Source organism: Leopardus geoffroyi, chromosome B3 (assembly GCF_018350155.1).
Source record: "Leopardus geoffroyi isolate Oge1 chromosome B3, O.geoffroyi_Oge1_pat1.0, whole genome shotgun sequence".
NCBI lineage: Eukaryota > Metazoa > Chordata > Mammalia > Carnivora > Felidae > Leopardus > Leopardus geoffroyi.
The window spans coordinates 14,050,322-14,066,713 of NC_059337.1; the positions used below are offsets into that span (position 1 = coordinate 14,050,322).

The following is a 16,392-nucleotide window of genomic DNA, read 5'->3' on the forward strand; positions in this document are numbered from 1 at the left end:
ATAGCTTTCTTCAAATTCTCATATTCTTCATCATTAAAAGGTCAAAAATACTGATTGAGAGCTGAGAATTGGCCCAAAATATTTTCACTAAAAATGCGTGATCGAGTAACACAAAGACAAATAATTTGACTATGCTACATGATTGGCTATTTTAACTGCTAAGCAGATACATTGTGCCTTATGAACACAGCCATTCATCGCAAGGTGAGTTGATTAGTGTAAATGCTTCAGAAACCCAAACATTTCCAGTTTCCTTCCTTCTTTCATCCTAAACCTCCTTTTGCCCCTTTATTTATTAGCCAAAGCTCTAGAGAGTAAGGTCATTTATTCAAATATTTTGAATATTTTGTATTCAGCCTCTTATATGAAATAATTATTCTTTCTTCTGAAATTACTTTGTTTTTGTCGAAAGCAATTTACATTATTAATCAAGAGACTTAAAACTCCCCATTCCCCTTGGCCAAGTAATTACACTTCTAGGTGTCTCTCTTAAGGAATGATCTAAAATACAGATAGAATGGGGGCGCCTGGATGGCTCAGTCATTTCAGCATCCAACTTTGGCCAACGTCATAATCTCTCAGTTCTCGTGTTGAGCTCTGGGCTGACAGGTCAGAGCCTCCAGGCTCTGGATTCTGTGTTTTCCTCTCTCACTGCCCCACTCCTGCTCATGCTCTATCTCTCTCTCTTAAAAATAAATAAAGCATTAAAAATTTTTTTAAAAATATATTATAAGATACAGATAAAATGGATGATACTATTTTAAAAACATTTTCTTTTAGGGGCACCTGGATGGCTCAGTCGGTTGAGCATCTGATTCTGCTCAGGTCATGATCTCGCCATTCGTGAATTCGAGCCCTGCATCAGGCTCTGTGCTGACAGCTTGGAGCCTGGAGCCTGCTTCGGATTCCATGTCTCCCTCTCTCTCTGCCCCTCTCCTGCTCATGCTCTGTCTCTCTCTGTCTCACAAAAATGAATAAAGTTTAAAAAATTAAAAAAAAAAACATTTTCTTTTAAATAACTTACGAAATCAAATAACAAACAGTGGACTATGAATACATAGATAAAAATATTTATTTCAGCAACTCTGATGTTCAGTGTTTCTACATGATTAGGTGATTGTGAAAGGAAGCATATATTTTCAGGTAAGTTTATAATTGGTTGCTCTGGCTAGGTTCCAAGCTTACTTGATGATGCGATCTTTTTGTTTGTTTGTTTGTTTGTTTCTTAGACAAAATCAAGTTCAAATGTTGCCTACCTTGCTCATGTAGACTTTCGCTCTTCCAAATGATTTTAAGTGTCCATCTTTGAGGAAGGAAGGCTAACACATTTACTTAACCTCATCCTTGAATGCCTAGAAGGATAAAAATGTTACGATTGACCAATGGCCACAAATATTACTCGTTCAGTCTCGCAACCATGTAGGACGGTGGTGGTGCGGTAGAGAAAGGAAAGCCACGGTCAAAATTGTAGCCTCCTCGGAGCCATGTTCAAACTCAAAATCCTTTAAAGTTGTACTTGCTACATCCCATCTCTCTTGAATTATCAATAGTAATTTACTGGTCTTTCAACATTATAGACTCATGTTGTGAGCTTTTGAAAGCCATTATTATATGCTCAGTGTTTAGGGGGAAATGAAATCTTGCCTTAGTGATTGTACCACAGAGGGCAATTGCAAAGACATGCAGCCTGACAAAGCACACGTCCTGTGGATCTAGTGTCTTATTCCTTTGCAGTTGGGACCCCAGATTCTAGAATATTCCCTTGTGTTGTCGCTGGGGAATTTTCATTTCTCACTGGCTATTTCATGCCATCCTGAGCATTTAGCAGAACACCAAACCCAGACTGTCAGACTGGGGATGTCGTCCTATCACTGAACAAAACTATTTGGGATTTGTTTGGGCTTAGGACAGAAATGGGCAGCTGGGAGGCATTTTGGTCAAGGAGAAAAATGGCACGTTTCTGAACTGGGATGATAGATTGGGAAGCCCACGGATCTTTGTTTCATTTTTCCTTTCTGGGAAGGAAAAAAAAAAAAAAAAAAAAAAGGAAGAAAGAAATACCAATCAATTGCCCCAACGAGCTAAAAATGAAGCCCATGGGCTGTTTCCCCACCCTGAATTTATGGAGGCATAATAATTCTAGTTAACTATAAACATACTCTTAAAAATCCAGGTTCTCTGTTCAAAAAGCTTGTAGGGGTTGAACATAAAAAACTTTCTGATATACAAGTACCAAATACACGGCAGTGATAAAATTCTTGCACTAGGTTAACTACACATTTTGCTAATAATGTTGGATGACACAATCCATGAACATCACCGGCAGGCTGGATTTTGGCACGAGCACAAAGGTTTTATTAAACACGTGCTGCCAGTGAAACATGGCTTGCTTACTCATGACCAGGCAGCCGTGTTTTATATATATTTATGTGTATATACATACGGATATACACATACACACACAGTCCAGATCGCTCCCTTGATTTCCCACAGTCCTTCTGATAAGTATCTTACAGATCGGGAAAACTCTCTCTCTTCTCAGCCAGATTTTGTGTGGGTTCCTCTGTGTGTCAAATGGAAACAACCACAAATTTTAACCTTCTTTTACCCTGCTAAAAATACGTGTTCACAGAAGTTGTCAGGTTCTCTGAATGCCTGATAACCCCGCCCATTGATGGGTTGCAGAGGTGACCGCATCTGAAACTGCAGTGTGACACGAGTGTGAATAGTGACTTCAAGGAGCAGGAGAAGAAATGCATTTTGAACTTTCCTGAGTGATCGTCCCTCAGAAAAAAAAAAAAAAAATGATGGGGGATGGCTGGTGCATCTCTGAGCCTTCACAAGGAGCATGTAAGATGATCTTCTGTTGGACTAAAATTATTTTTTCGATTTTCAGCTCTTCCTTTAAAAATGTATACATTTAGGGGCGCCTGGGTGGCTCAGTCGGTTGGGCGTCCGACTTCGGCTTAGGTCATGATCTCGAGGTCCGTGAGTTCGAGTCCTGCATTGGGCTCTGGACTGACAGCTCAGAGCCTGGAACCTGTTTCGCATTCTGTGTCTCCCTCTCTCTCTGACCCTCCCCTGCTCATGCTCTGTCTCTCTCTGTCTCAAAAATAAATAAATGTTAAAAAAAAAAAGTATACATTTAGGTAAGGTTTCATATACGTGTAGATACACATTAATATCTATGTACATAATATACAGACAAATACATATTGTGGGTAATGTTTTTAAAAAGTTTACAGTTGGGGGGATCTCATTAAGAAATGTTCAGATACTGGGGCGCCTGGGTGGCGCAGTCGGTTAAGCGTCCGACTTCAGCCAGGTCACGATCTCGCGGTCCGTGAGTTCGAGCCCCGCGTCGGGCTCTGGGCTGATGGCTCAGAGCCTGGAGCCTGCTTCCGATTCTGTGTCTCCCTCTCTCTCTCTGACCCTCTCCCGCTCATGCTCTGTCTCTCTCTGTCTCAAAAATAAATAAAAACATTAAAAAAAAAAAATTAAAAAAAAAAAAAAAAGAAATGTTCAGATAATATCACCTATGAATTTTAGACTGTTTTATTTGCCTACTTCAATTCGTACGTGTTGCATATTTCTAAATGTCAGGAAAGTATGTCTCTTAATTTGTAGCTGACTCTTTTCAATGAGAAGTTCTTCTCCCCACATCAAGCGAAGAAACAGCATTATGACTGGGAAAAGCTAGGGGCCTCAGATCGCCTTTTCTTTTTTTTTTTTTTTTTTTTTTTTCAACGTTTATTTTATTTTTGGGACAGAGAGAGACATAGCATGAACGGGGGAGGGGCAGAGAGAGAGGGAGACACAGAATCGGAAACAGGCTCCAGGCTCTGAGCCATCAGCCCAGAGCCCGATGCGGGGCTCGAACTCACGGACCGCGAGATCGTGACCTGGCTGAAGTCGGACGCTTAACCGACTGCGCCACCCAGGCGCCCCTCAGATCGCCTTTTCTTAGAAGAATCACTGCTCACACCTGCTGCAGTGAGGATCCATTTTTTCAAAGACGGAACTGATGGAACAGAGCATGACAGTGAGCGGTAGGCTCGTCCTGATAGGCATGCCAACTGTCTGCTGTAGGGAAACCCAACAACAGTCAACATGTGGATGCCCAAGAAGATGAGTGAAGCTGGTCATCTCCCGGGTCTGGAGCTCAGCTCCTGAAGACAAGGAGAAAAACATGGGGCTTGGGCGGCAGATCCTGGGGAACCACCAAGGCAATGGGACTTCTTTGAAGGTACGGCTAGAAATCTAGTGCCTGTGTTGGAAGGAATGAGGCTCCAGAATAGTGAGGCCGGGGCTCTGGTCAAAAATGGAAACCCCAGGGCCCCTAGGTGGCTCAGTCGGCTAAGCTTCCAGCTCTTGATTTCCGCTCAGGTCACGATCTCACGGCTCCTGAGATGGAGCCCTGCGTTGGGCTCTGTGCTGACAGCGCGGAACTTGCTTGGGATTCTCTCTGTCTCCTTTCCCTCTGCCCCTCCCCCATTTGTGCTCTCCCTTTCTCAAAGTAAATAAGTAAAGTGGAAAAAAAAAAAAAAGGAAACCCAGGGGTGCCTGGGTGGCTCAGCTGGTTAAGTGTGGGACTTCAGGTCAGATCATGATCTCACAGTCGGTGGGTTCGAGCACCGCTTAGGGCTCTGTGCCAACGGCTCAGAGCCTGGAGCCTGCTTCAAATTCTGTGTCTGCCCCTCCCCCATTCTCCCTCTCTCTCAAAAGTGAACATTAAAGAAAAAAAAATTAAAAAAAAAAAAAAGAAACCAAGCTGAAAATGGGACACAGACAAAATATTAGCGTCCTTACTTTATCCTTCATGTTTACATGTTGACATATGTTGAGAGATTCCTTGCTCCAGGAACCAAGCTAGGTATGGATACAGTGGGGAACAAAGGTGAACACGATCGCTCTTACATCAGAGTTTACCTCTTAGAGGGAAGTCAAGAATAATAAAATCTCTATGTTGATAAACAGAAAAAAAAAAAGTGATCTAATTCCATACAATAAAGGGAACTGGCCCATAACTTTTGTTGGAAAATGGATGCCGAGGGGTCACCTTACGTTATCATTTACTATCACGGGCTTTTAAAATAACACGACACCAGCCGTCATGAAAATTGTGACCCTAATCACGGAACCCTATATCCTGTAATTATATAATAATCATCTTTTTGCGTATGTGTGAAAGAAAGTAGAAATAAAAATAAGAAAGATCACAGAACTATTTCGAAGACCCTGGCATTGATTATTTATTTAACAATTTGACTATATTTCAGCACTGAAAAAAAAAAAAGATACAGTTCCTTTCCTCAGGAAACTTGCCTTGTAGTGCGATCGACAAGAAGCAAACAAAACCGTGAGAGTTTCAACCGTGGTATGTGCCCTGAAGAACATAAAACAGGGCGATGCTGGTGAGTGGATCCAGAGAGTCAAAGGCTACTTTGAATTGGCTGATTCAGGACGGTCCTTTAGGGAAAGTCACATTTCACCTGTGACCCAAATAGATAAGGACGGAGATGCTCAAGTATTAAGGATAAAAGTTTCCAAGTACAGTTGAGCAAGCGACTACGACACCTCTAAGGTAGGAATAAATCTTGAAGACTAGGTATCTAAGAATCTTCGTTACTTCTCAGTACTGTTGGTTCCGCTTACACCTCATCTTTCTTTCCTGTATTTGGAGGAAGGACAAAAGGTCAGGGAGCTACTCACATCAATGCCAACAGAACACCAGCCACCGGCCTGGGGCTCCATCGACTCCCGGGAACCAGGGGTGTGACTGGTCTGTGAGTGGGGAACAGAACCTGTAAGTGGGAGACCAACTGGTTTTCCCTTCAGAGAGTTGGACAGCCAAGCAAAACGTCCCACACTGAAAGTTCTGATCGGCGGGCACAACATCCTGTCTAGCCCGGATGTCACATCTAGTCGGATTGGGAGGAAGTCACAACAAGAGTATTTAGAAATCGTCCTCTCCCACAGAGAACAAGACTGTTGACAGCAGGCTGCCAACCTAAGGGCAGAATAAGCTAGGTGGCTGGAGGTGAATGTCGGTGAAGGTAGCCCGACGGATACGGGGGAAGAGAAAGGGAAATTCTGTGTTGGCAGCTTTTGATCCACATGAAATCAGGCTTTCATTTCTTAAAAGCCCCCAATTTATTCAAGCATGTGCTGCCTCCACTGGAGTAATTCCAAAGGATGCTACAGCCATCACGACAAGAAATGCTGGGTTTTGATAACCGGAGAAAGATTGCTGATTTCTTCAAAGTGCAAAGCTGTGAAACCCCAAGGGTTATATTTATCCCTTTCATATCTCTGCTGACAAGCAACACGGGGCATGTAGAACTGGTTTAAAATGTTCATGTTGAGACAACATTGTCCCTGAGTGATACACTTCACACATGTAATTCACTGGAATATTGTTTCCCCCCAGACACCTCTTCTTCCCCTAACCTCTTACGAATTTGCCAGTAACAGCTGGTCTGTTCCCTTTTCCTTTCCCCATTCCCTTTGATTCTCCCCTCCTAATAATTTGTCGAGAGAGAGTATATATATTTTTTAAGTTTATTTATTTATGTTGAGAGAAACAAAGGCAGCTCTAGTGGGGGAGGGACCGAGAGAGAGGGGGAGAGAGAATCCCAAGCAGACGCCACCCTGGCAGCACAGAGTCCGACGTGGGGCTCAAAGTCACGAAACTGTGAGATCATGACCTGAGCCAAAACCAACAGTCGGATGCTTAACCTGCTGAGCCACCCTGGTGCCCCAAGAGAGAGTACGTCTTTTAAATTTGAAATGGCCCTGTTCTAGCTTCAGGTTTGTATACGTGCGTGTGTCCACAGGACACAGGAACGTGGACTTTGGCATTAGAGAAAAAGGTTCAAATCCAGGCCCAGACACATAATAAGTATTAGAAGTGGGGTGACTACTGAGTGTTTCTGATTTCCAGTTTCCCCTCGAGCGAATAGTGAAAATAATACTCTTTCCAGAGCTTTTTTGGTGAACATAGAAATGATCCGTTTAAAGGGACTAACATGTATCAAAACTCAACAACAAGGCAAGATATTTTAAGGCTTTGGTGATAGTATTTAATATGTCAGTTGAAGGAGATGTTTAATCTAAAACTTTACATAATTTGGGGATGTTAGCCCTCCCTTTTCCTTTTTCCTCAGAATCTGACATCCATCTAACTGTGGAGATCTCGAAAGCCTCACAGTGCCAGGAAGCTGGGAAGTTGTTCTTGGATATGTGTTCCCAGAGCTTTGGATTTTGTAGAAAGATAAGGCTTCCTAAAGTAAAATAAAATCTGGGATTCCAGAGATAGACAAAAATAAGGCATTCTATTCCTCACTGACATTCAAAAACTTTTGCTTATTAATCACACAATTTTTACACTCCATCATAATCGCTCTGGAATTAGAAGGTACAGACATGACAGAGATGCATTCCAGACGCAGATCTGTTGACCCAACAGGGGCTTGGTACCCTTTGCAAGAGAGGGAAGAGATTAGCATTCATGTTTAGGCAAAGGAACCCCGTTGCGACGTTCGAAACCTGTCTTCAGAACCTTACCGACCTCGTATGAGAAGGTTGTGATACAGGGGTTCAGAAATGGATGTTAAGTACAAAAGGGCCTCTTTTATTTTAAACCCGTCACTTCTGTTCTTGTGCATACCAACTTCCTGTTGTTACCTATACAAATGAGATAGCTTCCATGTACCTTTGTTTATATCTATACATCCATATCCCAAACCCTTTCCCTTCAAAATTGCATCTGCAACAAGCAAACTATATGAGTCTACATCAGCTTGGTGTCAGAGGGTGACTCTTGGAGGAAGGGGAATGGTCCTAATCTTATTTTGCTTACGTTGAATGAGTATACTTAGCCTGCCCAGTGGTAAGCACTAAGGCAGGTGGAACATGAAATTTGGAAATATAGCCTAACTTTTGGGGCACAGTGCTTTGAAAAAAAAATAAGGTATTGGAGGTCTTAGTCATGCCTTTGAATCTTTGATAGCTCTGTCATTTGATAGCTAAGTTACTACACCTCTCTATGTCTTAGTCTCCTTATCTTTCAAGTAGAAGGGTGAGAATACCAACACTGTTGAGGGGTGTGACTCATGGAAGACGGCTATTGGTCGCTGTCATCTGGCATGGGCCATATGACTTCTCCTGAAAGAAACTTTTGTCTGGAATTGCCAGAAATCTTAAGACACGGGCAAGCCGAATCCCTTAGGGATATTCAAGGGAAGCGCATTCACAGTCCATGGGAACAGCTGGTAGGTTTTGCTAAAGATGGGCACTAGAAGTGGTACCCTCTGGGGCATCTGGGTGGCTCAGTCGGTTAAGCGTCCGACTTCAGCTCAGGTCATGATTTCGTGACTTGTGGGTTCGAGCCCCGTGTCGGGCTCTCTGCTGACAGCTCAGAGCCTGGAGCCTGCTTTGGATTCTGTGTCTCCCTCTCTCCCTGCCCCTCCCCCACTCACACTCTGTCTCTGTCTCTCAAAAATAAATAAACTTTGAAAACATTTTTTAATTAAAAAAATTTAGACGTCGTATCCTCAGGGAGCTCTCCCATGACGATAACTGAACTATGACTTGGCTCCTTTTATTCCTTTCTGAGCTCGAGTACATCGGCATTCCCCTCAAATCTGTGAGCAACCAATATTCTTTCAGTAAATTCCTTTCTGCTTGAGTTAACAAAGGTAAATTTCTGTTATTTGAAATCAAGAACCTTGACTCGTAGTTACACAGCTCGGTTGACTTTTATAAGAAGAGCATCATGATGGCTTCCTTCATCCGATGAAGACGTTAGACCTTAGTGATGTTGAGTAACTTGAATGATCACAGAGATAGAGAGCAGTAGAATAAGACTTTGAACCCAGTTATATGACTCCAAAACTTGTGCACTTAAGCAGTACTGTGTCCCTCCCACAGCAGTGCCAATTGGATGATCTCTCAGAGTGATGGAATACAAAATGGTGGACTGTGGATTTGGTGGCAGAATTGTCCACCAGCATATCGCCTGAGGTTTTCTAAAGCAAAAGACAACAAAGGAGTTCTTGGTCTTCCGGTGTGTGTGTATGGGGGTGGGGGTGGGGGGTGTGGTCATATAATAGCACTCACACACTGGATCATAAATCTGACTTTTTTTCTTTCCAAGTTTTTATTTAAATTCTAGTTAGTTAACATTTGGTGTAATATTAGTTTCAGATGTAGAATTTAGTGATTCCTCACTTACATACAACACCCAGTGCTCATCACAACAAGTGCCCTTCTTAATCTCCATCACCTACTTCACCATCCCCCGGCCGGCCTCCCCTCTGGTAACCATCAGTTTGTTCTTTAGAGTTAAGAGTCTGTTTCTTGGTTTTTCTCTCTTCCCCACCCCATTTTCGTTTATTTTGCTTTGTTTCTTAAATTCCACATATGAGCGTAATCGTATGGCCTGTGTCTTTCTCTGACTGACATTTCGCTTAGTATAATACTTTCTAGCTCCATCCATGTCATTGCAAATGGCAAGGTTTCATTTTTTTTTTATGGCTGTGTAACAATCCACTGTATAAAAAATAGTAAAATTCTTTTGATCACAACCAATAAAAACCACACGTTTGGGAATCCTTCCATAGATATTCATATATATTACAATTCTACTTATTAACTCTGAGAGATTATAATTATAATAATTTGAGTGTGTGGGAAACATAAATACAACATTTTATATTCTTTAAGATTCCTTAAGACATTATAAGAAGTGCCAAAGTGCTGAGTACTAGTAGCCACCAATAAATAGAAGCTCCCTAACTGTACATGTGGATGAAACACCATTAGGGTACAAAGGCCTCAATTCTACTATGAGGAGTTGGAATAAAATGACCTTTGGGTTACCTTTAAAAACTCACCTCATTAGCTGACATGACTATCGTTGTCTTAGTTTCATCCTGGCCTGGCCAATAGTACTACTTTTCTCAGTTGTAAGGGATGCATCTTTCACCTATCAATGTGATTAGCTGGACCAGGAGGAAATCAAGGTGTGCGAGGAAACACATTAATTCAGAATTTGCATTCTGTAGCACCTACTAATAACCTTCATGGGTACGAAGACAGAGTCCATTTTACTTTCCTTGGTATCCTCAGTATCTACAACAACCCTTTGTACATACCGGGAGATCAATGACTAAAATAAGAATCTGTTGAATGAACTAATAAAGTATTATTTCCCCCCCTTCTCCTTTCTGGTTTAACCCATCTAGTAAAATTTCTCTTCTTTCGTTTGTTTTTTTTTTTTTCTTCCTTGACTCCTAGGGCATGAGGAAATCCATTGCAAGTGCTCTCAGGTATGAGAGAAAGAGAGGAAGGATTAAAGTCAGGGAGAGCACTGTGTACTTTGCTTAGAGTGAGGAATATAATACCTGAAATCACTAGACTTTATGAATAGCAACAATGACCTTTATACTTTGTATTGCCGCCGCACATTATACGTTTTAAAGACTCCTTGGATTTTCATAGTCACCCCTGATTTTAAAGATGGGAAAATTCAGACGGAGCAGGCAAGGTGCTTGATCTAGTTAGGCAGCAGCAGATGTGAAGCACAGCTTCAAATACAATACCATATTCCGCTGCATTCCTCTGCCTCTCTAAAGGGAGGAGACTTGACAGAGCCTTCCCATGAAAATACTGAAGAGATGTGTTAGAAAGCTGGCACTGAACAACTGTACGATGCTAAAAAACATTCTGTGGGAGTCAACCAAAGTGAATTCAGTAGAGTTCTGGAAATAAGCATCAACATGATGTTTTCTTTCTTTCAGAGAAAGCGCTAAAGCCATGAACCTCTGAAATTCTTCAGGTTGTTTGGAGTAGAGTTTGGTAATTCAGGGATGTGCTCAAGTCACTCGTTCCATCATTCAATAGATATGTATGCAACGCTTCCCAGATGATAAGCATTCCTGGCCATGGAAATTTGTCACCATAGGGTCATCTCCAAGTTTAGGAGACAGTGGGACTGTGAGATTGGAGCTTACTTTGTATTCCCATGATGTACTGGGATCTGTTTCCACAGTGATATCTATACCTTAGACATAAATATAAATGCAATCAGTGACATACTGGGATGTGTCCTAATGGCAGTCATGTGTACTGTGAGCTCTCCAAGGGTATATAGGATACCCTTCATCTCTGGTATTCCATGGTCATGCTAAATGCTTAGCACCGACGACATGGCTCATTGATGCTTGTCAAATGAACAACTAAAACCACTACAATTTAGCTCTGCAGAATAAAAGTGATGCTGGGCTTTAGAAAATATTGAATACCTCCATACAAACACACTCAGGGAGGAACCTTGGGTAAGTCTGATGTGGTTCTCCAACTTTGAGGACACTATGTTTTCATTAACAGTTCGTTTAACAACCTTACTATAAAGCAGGAAAAAATGTGCTAGAGGCATATGTGATAATCAACCTACTGACAATAGCATATTCAGATGGCGAGGATTATTTCAGGCAGTAATATTAGAATGTATTTTGTAGACCTATTATTTATGCAGAAAAGCAAAACAAGAATATGGTAGTATATACTTTCGGACTCCAAATGACTAAGGATCGTACAGATCCAGCCCAGATTTAAAAAGTTGTCCTTCTTTCATCAGCCATGAGTTCAGTAATATCTTCTGATTCTCTGATGAGCCAGGACTTGTTATATTCTGGAGGTTTGGACAAAACTGAACAAGAATCACAGAGTCTGCCTTCATCTTGCTTAAAGTTTACCGAGAGCAACAAGTACAGAGCCAACAGTCTCACAAATGGATGCATAATTACTAACTAATACAAATCATGAGGCAAAAGGAAAGGATGGGGTAGGAGATGAAAATGAACACTTACATAGACTGGGGAGACAGTTTCTTTGAGTGAATACCACCAGACCTAGGCCTGAAGAGGAGTTCGAGCTCTCCAGGGGAAAAAAAAATATGGAGAGAAACTGTTACTAATGGTGGAAACAGTAGAATGCACAAAAGCCCTGGGTGTAAAGGAACTAAACAACTTTGAGGATCCGAGAGACCGGGAGACTGGAGTATACACAGAGATGAGGCCAGTGGTCCCTGTTGCTGTAAATGTGGACAGAAATAAGTCACCTTAGTGCTTAAGTGGACTCCTTTTACTCAGTCATGAAAGTACTTAGTAGCAGTAAGTTTTCTAATGTCAAATATCTTAAAACCATATAAACTAGGGCATCTATTATTCATATTAGTAATCTTTAAAATAATAATTAAAAGAACAGAATGATGTGGTGTCTTTCCATTTCTTGGATTTGCACCGAAATTGAACAGTTTGTATTGACCAACTGGAGAAAAACCAGTTTCCTTTTGCAGAGCATGGGCATGACCCAGGCCCTGAAGCATCAGAGGGACTGAACCACTGAACTTCTATCACAATGGTCTTCATGTTCTCCAGAGTGGCTGAGCTTCCAAGACCGAGGAGGAACCACATTTCTCCCTTCTGTGTGTGACTGAATTCTCCATATGCCTCTGTCTCGCTTATAAATATCACAGGCAGGCACCGAGTTACTGCCTGGTTGAATGATCCCCTTTACAAGCTTCTTTCTAGGTTTTTGAGTAAAGGTTTCCCTTATTAATTTTACCAGCCAGCATTCACTTAGCATTTGCTTTGAGGCATAATTGACAGGCAGGGTGACACCCGCCTGTGAGAGAGCCATAAATCAGAAATAATTTCCAAAATTGGCTGAGGGACTGAAGTGTTGAATAGGCAAATACAGGTAAAAATCTCTTTATTAGGGCTGACAGGGACAGCAAATGTCAGCGAAGTGTTTCCTAATGTACCAGGCGAGATTAATTTGGGGGGACCCTTCCTGAGCTGATGTGATGCTGTGTGTTCTCTAACAAGTACACTTCGTGGGGCTCCTTAGGAGAGGAGTGGCAGGACCATAATTGAAGAAGGAGCTAACTCCCAAAAGGCAGGAACTCCATTCTGTAGCATGCCCCTGCTCCTGGAAAATCATTCTTCTGCCTTAGACTCTATTTGCATTGTGTGTGTGTGTGTGTGTGTGTGTGTGTGTGTGTGTGGTGGAAAAGAGCTATAAGTCATGATCCAAAGAACTCGGCAGGATAATGAAGCCACACAAGGTATCAGAAAGGAAAGAAAGAATCCATTGCATGGTAGCTGAAGAAAACTTTCATGAAAAATGGAGATCTGAGAAATTAGGACTGAACGTGTGTGTCATCTTCTCCATTAAAAAAGATAATATGAATTAAATTCACATCTTGGGGTAAAAGAATCATGCCATAGTTTTCTTTTATTTCACGGAGATTCTGACATTGGCCCTCTCCAAGCCAACTTCAGAGACCTCCATTATAAGGATAAAATTTGGTCATTTTGTAAACTGTACACAGATGCCTGAGATGTAAATTTAAAAAAAAATGCAGTGCTCTTTTTTTTCCTCCAGATATCTATTTAAAGATGTTTTCTAAGTTATAGCTGACAACAGCAAGATGAAAAAATAGAAAATAGGATGAAAATTATATGCTGGGCAAAATTATACACCAGCACATTCTGAAAAGTCTACACAGTAGCAAAATAGTAATCCCATCCTGGAATGTTCTCCTCCTAACAGTTCATAAGAGAGATCAGACTAGAGACTTTAATGCATAGATATCATTAAGAAGTCTTATTTTTAGATAATTAAGGAATGAGGATATTTACTAGCTAGAATCAGGAATATAAATAATACTTTTGAGGGCCATCTCATTGGGCCGGCCAAAATATCCAGATAAGAAAACACTGAGCAGCTGTTAATATTAAAATCAACTGTCTGCAGGGCACTGTACTAGGCACTTTGCATATGTCGTCTTCAGAGATCCTGCAAAGCGCTTGTTTGTATTAAAGTCAGTGCAAGCAACAAAGCTCAAAATAATAGCAACTTAAATAAGCTAGGGTGGTATTTCTTTGAAACAAAACTATGTGGAGGTGAGCAACTCAGGACTGACAGTATGCCTCTACCCCTGAATGTCTAGCTCCTCAATGACTAGCCTTTCAGACTATTTTGTTCTTCCCCTGAGGATGTGGTCCTCTCCCTCATGTTCCAAGATGGCGGATAGAGCTCTAGCATCGCATGTGCATTTGGAGTGTCAAGATGAAGAAGAAAAACAAGACCGGCCTCAGCACTCTTTTCAGAAAGTTTCGGGGAAGTAGTTCCCTGACATTTACATCTTATTCACCTGAAGTTAACTGCAAGGCAGTCTGGGAATTGTAACTTTTATTCTGGGCAGCCATGTGCCCAGCTAAAACCAGGACTTGTCTTACTGTAGAAGAAGGCAAGAAGGAATATTGGGAGACAATTAGCAATTTCTGGCAGAGTATTATTCCCCCCGTTTTGCAGGTTAGAAAACAGAATCTAAGAGTGGAAAAATAATTTTCCCTAAAAAAAAAAAAAGAAGAAGAAGCTAGTAAGCAATTCCAAACCCTACATTCCTCTCATTTTGCCATAAGGCATAAAAAGAATAAGAACTGATCCAATTAAATTTTTTACACTCTGTCAATTAAATTCAGTCCAATTCAACTAATTCTAAAAGCTCATATCTTGTGCTTACCATAAGTAAGAAACTATTTTAGGCATAGGGCATTGTGCTGGCTAGGAGAGGATTTATGGAACATAAATATGGATGAAAATATAGATATGTTATATCTTTTTAGTGCATCTATAGATGGCAATGTCGATGGAAACAGATACAGGCAGAATCAGAGGCTGATTCATGGGCAAGCTAAGGAGGCATCAGCCTCAGGACCTTGCACTTGCGTAAGCCTTCAAAAGGCCAAGGAAGGTACCCGGCATTGGCTCATGTGATTTTGTAAAATTTGCAAAAGGTATCATAGTCCCAATGGGTTGTGATTTCGCTTCCCTCTTTGACGTTGGCTTGTTCACCTTTTCCCTTGTGTTGGGTGTAGCACTGGGGTGGCTCCAGTCATCTGAGCGACCTACCTTAGGGGATGAGTTGGGAATCCACTCGGTCTGGATCTATGAGAACTTATTGAAGTGATTCGCTGTGACTTCTATGTGTAGTTAACTTATTGTTAGCAATCCTGCTGTAGGAATGTGCTCTTAAGACAATCGAAAGTAGTGAATCGCATCAATACATTGGGGAAAGAAATAATCAATGTGAGGTTATTTGACATAAAACATTCACATTGAGAAAGCTACAAACGGTAATTCACCAGGAGTCAAACAAGTTAATGAGTGAGGGAAGAATATTTTACTTCTCAAGAGCAACTGAAATGCCCTGAAATCTTACTTTTGCCCTGAAAATGCCCTGAAAAATCTAATTTTGACAGCTCATATGTGAAAAATCTTGAGGAAAGCTTTCCTTCAAAATGTATTCCCATTTGACAATAATTATAACTTTTCCCTGAAATTTCCAGTAATAAGATCTCTGAGTTTTAACATGTTTTCTCAAACATTCAAAAACTGCAAAACACAAATTTTTAACTATTATCCTTTTCCACCTTGAGTTATATTAGCACGTTGGTTGAAAAAGGGTGGATTGTATACGTGTGGCTCTCTTTCCAGAGTCTCTATTTTGTTCCACAAGCCTATGTGGCCTTGATGTTTATGACAGCTTCATAACTCTTCAAATAAAATAAGAAAATTTGCCAATATTTTGCTTTATTTTCAAAATTGTTTCAGCTTTGAATTTTAATATTAATTTTAGAATCAAATCGATAAGTTATATTAAAAACAGCTTGCTGGGACTTTGATGCATATTGCATTGAATTTATACTTTCAGTTGAGAGATATTTGTCACATTAAAAACTCTGAGTCCTCTTTATTTGGTCATCTTGATTGATTTATCTTTAAATTTATTGATTAGTTTTCAGTGTGCAAATCTTATACATCTTTTTGTCTAATCTATTTCTAAATATTTTGGTTTATTCTCATTTTTTTGTAGATAGCATCTTAAATTTTATTTTATTATTTGTAAAGTACTAACATTTAATAGAAATGTCATTCATTTTTATATATTGACCCAGCATCCTGCAATAATGCTATATTCTCCCTATCATTAATTCTAAGTTTTAGGGTTTTCTTGGTATTCCTTTACGATTTTCTTTGAAATAATTTTGTTTTCTGTGAATAATGACAGCTTTCCATTTTCCTTTCAATTCTTTGTGCTATTTCTACTTTTTATTACACTGGCTCATCTTTTAAGAAAAATGGCATAAAAGCTATAGAATGGACTTCTTACTGACATTCCAATCTTAGATGAACACATTGAATGTATCACGATTAAGTGAATTTTTTGTAGATATTCCTTAATTAAACTGAGAATACTCCTAATTTTCTGTAAGTTTTTATAATGAATGACTGATGAATTTTATCAGATATTTTTTT

At 40.5% G+C, this 16,392-nt stretch overlaps 1 long non-coding RNA gene across 1 annotated transcript in view; it reads left to right on the forward strand.

Annotated features, from left to right (window-relative positions):
- The window catches only part of LOC123582530, a 42,646-nt gene extending 41,822 nt beyond the window's left edge, over nt 1-824 (forward strand). Inside the window, exons 6-7 of the long non-coding RNA XR_006704430.1 lie at nt 41-204; nt 781-824. This is a non-coding gene — a long non-coding RNA (uncharacterized LOC123582530). The remainder of the gene's footprint in view (nt 1-40; nt 205-780) is intronic.
- The last annotated feature ends 15,568 nt before the right edge of the window (nt 825-16,392 follow it).